This window comes from Stegastes partitus, unplaced genomic scaffold (assembly GCF_000690725.1).
Source record: "Stegastes partitus isolate 25-593 unplaced genomic scaffold, Stegastes_partitus-1.0.2 Scaffold1135, whole genome shotgun sequence".
Classification (NCBI taxonomy): domain Eukaryota; kingdom Metazoa; phylum Chordata; class Actinopteri; family Pomacentridae; genus Stegastes; species Stegastes partitus.
In genome coordinates this window covers 87,830-94,415 of record NW_007578866.1, presented here as the reverse complement: position 1 = coordinate 94,415, position 6,586 = coordinate 87,830, and the positions used below count along the sequence as shown (strand labels likewise).

The 6,586-nt window shown below is 42.8% G+C and overlaps 1 protein-coding gene across 1 annotated transcript in view; it reads right to left on the bottom strand.

Moving 5' to 3' along the window:
• wnt5b (wingless-type MMTV integration site family, member 5b) overlaps positions 1-6,277 on the bottom strand; it is a 112,928-nt gene extending 106,651 nt beyond the window's left edge. The window contains exon 1 of the mRNA XM_008296555.1: positions 6,065-6,277. The gene's annotated coding sequence lies outside the window, so the exon portion shown is untranslated. The remainder of the gene's footprint in view (positions 1-6,064) is intronic.
• Between the last annotated feature and the right edge of the window lie 309 nt (positions 6,278-6,586).

The following is a 6,586-nucleotide window of genomic DNA, read 5'->3' as shown; positions in this document are numbered from 1 at the left end:
GTGCCAAAAAGTTAGAAAAACTAGCTAACAAACAGTCTAACAGGCTATTTTGCAGCTTGACTAATTAAAAAGAAACTTACTTAGCTAATTTAACACATGTTAACTGTGTTATGTACAGAGCTGTTCATATTAGCTCACTCATCTCTCACTGTGCATCATAAGCTTCTCTTTTTGCTCCCGTGCATATACCATTAAAATGGATAAAATTAATCATCATACCAAGTAAACTGGTAAAGTTTCCAGTCATCTGCAAAGAAATCCATTTCCTTTTGTTGAACTGTAGACGTTTTTCAGACAGAATTATGGACACTAAACAAAGATGTGTGGAAACAAGGTGCTAGAACTGAACCAGAGATGAAACCTATTTGTCTCATACTTTGGAGCTTAGTACGGCTCCAAAATGCTCCTAACGTTAAACAAACCTTTTAAAAATAGTTTCATAACCTTCGGGAATTTAAAGCAAGGCTGTTATGTGACACAAGTACATTAAATAAACGGAGACAACCAGGCCTCATAGCACCTCCTTTGTCCCAATTATGGTTAAAAAAAGCTCAACTTTATAATCATAGAGGGATAATCTTAGACATGTTCTATTATTTCATTAGCAGGTAGGAAAAGTGAATTTCATGTGAATGAATCAGTGGTCAGAGGACGCGTTTTTTCCTTAAGCTTGGAACACAGCAGTGCTAAGTGTGTCCAGCTCCTCTGGTCTCATGCTGTGTGTCTTGTGGCTGTTGGTCTGTGACTGTCCCCTTGTACCAGCCACCGGATTTATAAAATGGTTTCAGGCGCTATAAAGTGTCCAATAAACCACTTTTACTATTAGTGTAGGACACTGCGAGCACACAGCTGGTGACCGCCACTGCCGCCGCCGATATACACCGGCCGGCACACATGTACAAACACACGGACGAGTGGCTGCTGTCGCATACCTACTGGTCAGGCTCGTTTTGAGGGCTGCTGGAGTCAGGACCTCGGCCAAACTCTAACCCCATGTGACTCCACCCTGCCGCCCTCATGACATCATCGCATAGCCCCGAACCACCGGCTCAGAAAGGGCTGAAAACACACACGTATGCGCAGGAATCCAGAATGCACGGCGCACAGACACCGTAGCGAATGCCGCAGGGTCACATTTTGAGAGCGCCGATACATGCAGAAATGCGTCCACACACAGGACCTGACCATAATGACTACCGCATGGCCGCACTGCATTGTCAACACACACACGAACGGAGCAGCTGAAGCGCAAGCTGCTGCTGCGAGTCATCAACTTCTACTATAGCAGGATTTCAAGGAGCTGGAACATTTTGGTGGACATTAAGAAACTACAGCATTTATCAGTTCATTTAAAAATCAAAGTCACATATGTGCAACGTTTTCTCAATGAAAAGAATCCCTTCCTGCCGTAAAATGGCTTAGATGAAAACCCTGCTGCTTTCTTAAGAATCCGTCAATTTATGTCCTTATTCCACCCACCCTTCCCCATCGCTGCAGCTCAAGCGCACCAGCTCACCACAAGCACTGTAAAGCTACTCTACGCTACTCAATAGCAAGCTCTAATATTGGAGTAAGTCAGCCAGACATGTTGGAAGCCAATTCTGAAGAAGGCTAATGATACAGAAAGCCAGGTGACAGGATTGGCTCTTTAGGTTTGTTACTTATGAAGCCCTGAAAGTGTGACACCATGTTTTTGAGACGGCTGTTTGTAAGCTGCAGTTTCAAGCTGGAAATGGTCCGTCATGTCAACATGGTCAAAAATGAGATTTTTATGAGAGGGCGTCTTTAATATTAAACTTAGCACCATGATGTTGTCTCCGTTATGCCATGTTGTACTTTACCCTAATTTGTTGGCCTTCGTAATGCAGTATGTGGAGTTCATTCTGGTTTCTTAACAATGTATACTGTAAAATGTACTATATGACCATAAATACGAGACATAAAACACTATGACCAACTTTTACCAACACTTTTACAACCAACTCTCTCTCTATCTAATGTCTTCCAGCCCCTCCTGGGTGATCCGAGGTGTTTCCAGGCCAGATGAGATACGTAGCCCCTCGGGCAGGTTCTGGGTCTACAATGGGGTCTCCTCCCAGCTGGACACGCCCGGAAGATTTACAAAGAAAGGTGTGCAGGAGGCGTCGTAACCAGATGCTGAAGCCACCTCAGCCGGCTTCTTTTGATTCGAAGAAGCAGCGACTCTGATCCAAAGTCGTCATGTTGTTTCTCAGTCAAAGTCCAGCCACCTTACAGACAGAACTCATTTCGGTTGCCTGTGGCCATAATCTCATTTCTCTCTTTGCAGCGTAAAAAATGTTCCAAGAAATAACTTTTAAATTAGGTTCAGCACTCCTCTGTCTGCTGTGATGCCAGCAGATGGTTTATTGGGAGTATACACAACTAGAGCTGCAAATAAAGCTAGTTTGCATTACAGATTGAGCTGATTACAGATTAATCCTGTGGTTGATGAAATGTCAGAAAACCGTGAATCAAAAGTTTCCAAAGAACTGGATAGTATTCTCAAATGTCTTGTTTTGTCTGGCCAACAGTCAAAAACGTAATTTATGATGATCCAAAGCAGAAAAGAGGAGCAGAGCCTCACATTGGAGAGGTTAAACCAGCGAATGTAATAAGATTTTGATTTACCATCCCTGTGCAGCATCACATGTCTGCAAATCTGAAAAGTAAAATCAGAGTATAACAAAAATGCCAGAGTTGTTAAACCAAAGCAGAGCTCCACTGAAAACTTTACATGGCTCTTTTCCTGCTGAAGTTCACACACACACACACACACACACACACACACACACACACAAACATCAGGAGTGAAGCTGACTGCCGCACTGGGAGGAATTCCCAGGATTCATGTCAGCCAATCACAGATCGGCGTTTAAAATACTGGCTCTTCAACTGGAGAGCAGAAGAGGCCATCCTCTTCACATGGACCACCGTCTGTGTGTGTGAACTCAGTCATTAGTGCTCGAAGAAGCGTAAAACACACACATGTTACACACTCACATAACACTCTGAGTGTGGAGGACCCTCCTCCTGAGACACTTAGTGCGTCTCACATTTGAACCTGTCTTCGTGGTGATTTCCACTAAATAATGAGTAAAAATCTCTAAATTTGCAACATCATTTTCATTAAATCCAAGAACATTTCCCCTTCTTTCCTCATCTGTTGTGTCTGAACATATGGAAAACACACACACACAGACTTTACAATACACTCTTGAATGACCTTGAGGACCCATTTGTGCTCGCAGACAGCCCATCTTCTCAAATGTCTAGCGTGGAGACACATACACAAACTCACTTACTCCCCTTCCCTAATTACCGAGTCCCGAGGGACGAGACACTCAAGCAGCGCTTCGCTTAAAGAAAAGGTCTTTCTCACCACTTAGAGGGCAGACAGGCAGACAGAGACAAAGAGGGAAATGAACAATGAGAAGATGTTTAGAATACAGATTTGATGGCACCACCTATAAGAACTGCTTCACTCTGCTTACATGTTGTTGCTGAGCTAGTTTGGTGCAGTTGCTTGTAAAGTTGCTCATCAGGTCTTAAGTGAACAAAATGCAAAAAAATAAAGTGTAAATGGTGCAAGTGAAAAACAACGTCATGAAAGAAGCAGTGAAGGGAGGGAAGAGAAAGAACAGAAGTTGACTTGGTGGACGGGAGGGAGGAGGAAGAGAGATTATCTCTCTCTAATGGCTAACTTGTTGACAGCAACACTTTTCAGCACCCCTATCTACACATCTAATGTTACTATCTACCCTCACACACACACACACACAGACACACAGACACACACACTTCCTCTCCTCTTGCAGGGTTTATCAGGCCTGCTGTCAGTTCACTCCACAATTCATGTGGGTTCCAGGCTTTAAAGCCATGAAAAACGCCAAGCGAGCCGGAGACGTCACCGCCAGAGACGACCTCCACGTTCTCTCGGCTCCTCTGCAGCCGTCGCATGTTGAAAATGAATCTGACGGTCTCGCGTTCTCCCTCCTCATAAACAAGAAGACTACTCAAACACATTTTCTACAAGATGTCTGCTTACTTTTCTGAACGTACATCCCTTCATTACTGTCTTTTCCCGTCTGACTGTCTTTGTGTTTTTGGCTACTCTGAGAAAGACTCTGAAGGACGTTGTCTGACTAAGTGATCGATGTTTTGGGGTTTATATTTTAACTTTTCGCTGATTTTAGGCAAAATGTATGCAGAACACATTTAACTGCAGATACCTTAGACCCAGCTTCTTATCTTTAAATAGGTTTTGGGATCGTAGAGTGTTTGCTAGTCTTACAGAGTGGTGCTGGGGTCAGAGGTCACCATAAAACAGACATAAACACAAACATATACATTAAAGCCCAAACAACACTGGAGTTTTGGGGTCAATACTGATTTTCAGGAGTAAAAAGTTTGAATACTTATAGATTTAACTTGTTTAGAGTCATATTAAAAAGGGAAATGACGGCGTCTTTGTACAGCAATGTGCTTCACTAATTAGCTGAAGACAAAACTTGACTCTGCATCACCGTCTGCTCTGCTGCTCTGCTGCATGTGCTGCAGACAGAGCTGAGAGGGTTGTAATCAATGAAATCAGAGACCCTCGACTGGACAAATTGTGATAACACAGTTTCAACATTATGTCAAGTATAAAAACAGGCGAATACAGTTTTCATATTAGTGCATATTAAACAACATTTACACAACACAGCGACATGATTGGCCAATAACATACCACCAGGTTCTAATAAACAGTGCAGACAGTCACAACTGTTTTGTCTCTTTCACTCCAACTTTTAAAGACATTTAAGAATAGAATAGAACAGAATAGAACTTTACTGATTCTATTCTTAAATGTCTTTAAAAGTATTTTCATACATATTTCATATTTAAGAGTATTTTCATATTTTTGCAAAAATATTTAGACCCACATGTTTGACTGTAAATCATTCATAGGTTCCAAAAACCAAACCAAAGTCCATACTTTAAACACACAGCACTCAAGCTGAGTTTGTGTGAACACATTAAATGACTGTATCTTGCATTCCTCCTCATGTCTGCACAAACTTCTTCCCCACTTCACCCTCAGAAACTATAGGATGTCAACACTCCGCTTTGATTTCTGACCTTTACCTGTTCGCTGCCTCTCTCTGACCTCCAGCCGCCACAGTAAAATTCACAAAGCCACATCTAATAAAACACACATTCGGGCCAATAAAGTAACACCCCGGACCATCTGTTATCTGTAAGCGTCTCACACAGAATGTGCAGATCCTCCTTCGGTGTCACCGAAACAGTTGTGTGTTTATAATACCTGCCAAACTAAAAAAGAAAAGGTGAACTTGGTCCCTCAGAGCTGCAGTCAGACTGGGATGCCAGAGAGCCTCTGGGCCAGATGAAGGCAGAGCAATTTCTCTATACTGAGAGAAACATTTGTGCAACATTTCGACCAAAATAGTCCTGGTCTCCACCGCAAAGCAAGAGAACTGCCTTCATTTAGGCCGATGGGGTTGGCAGACACACAGACATACACACACACTGTCATATGGGAGCCAAAGTCATGAAATAAGCCCATTCTGTAAGTAGACTGTGACAACGGAAACATTGTGGGGACAAAACGTCTTCAAGTTCAAATGGAACAAAGTCCAAAACCTTTTGACTTCAGATGTGTGTGTGTGTCTGTCTGTGTTAGTGTGTGTTAGTGTGTGTGTGTGTGTCCTGGTCAGAGCGCGCAAAGTTGCTCTCACAGCAGAGTGTTCAAGTTCAAAGCGGTCGTTTAAATCCAATCACTCTTGTAAAGCTGAACTTATGATGAAGTTTGGGACCAAAATGAGCCACAAAAAGTCACAGAAAATATGAAAAACACGCTCAAAAGCAACTGCAAAGTGTCACAAAGTTGGAAAAATGTGCGTGATTGTTTTGTTTTTTGCATGTTTTTAACTGACATGTGGATTTAAAGTGTGTATTTTACATGCAGTGACCTTGTTCTGCTTCATAAAACGTCCTCTTTTGAAATCAGTCATAAAATTAAAAAAAAAACGCTTCTTACCTGATCTGCTGTTCTCGAAGAACGTCAGCTCTCCAAGAAAACTTTCTCCTTCGACCATCCGAAGCGCTCAAGACCGAAAAAGTGTTCCTCTCAGCCCGGCTGGGAAACGTCCGACAGATCGGTGTCTGTGTGAACCAGCAGCCTGCTCCAGAGCGCACAAACAAGAGCCACAACTTCTCCAAAATGTCACTTTTTTTTCTTTTTTTTTTTGGACTCTCTGAATGCCCTTCCTCCTCGATGTCACGAGAAAGTCCCGGTTTGAATCACCAAAAACATCGATTTGTGGAGGTTTAACGCAGCTCCGGACCTGTCAGCGTCCAAAAGAAAAGTCCCAACTTGGAGTGAAAAAAAAGTGTAGAAATTAAAGTCGGCGCACGTTTTTTGGATCCGCTGTGCGCGCTGTGTTCTTCAGCAACAGGTGTCAGAAATAAAGTGAGATTTCTTCACGGCCATCACAAGTTTCCAAACGCTCTCCAAAACTAATTACGCACGCAGGGAAAAAAGGAGGAGGAAGAGGAGGAG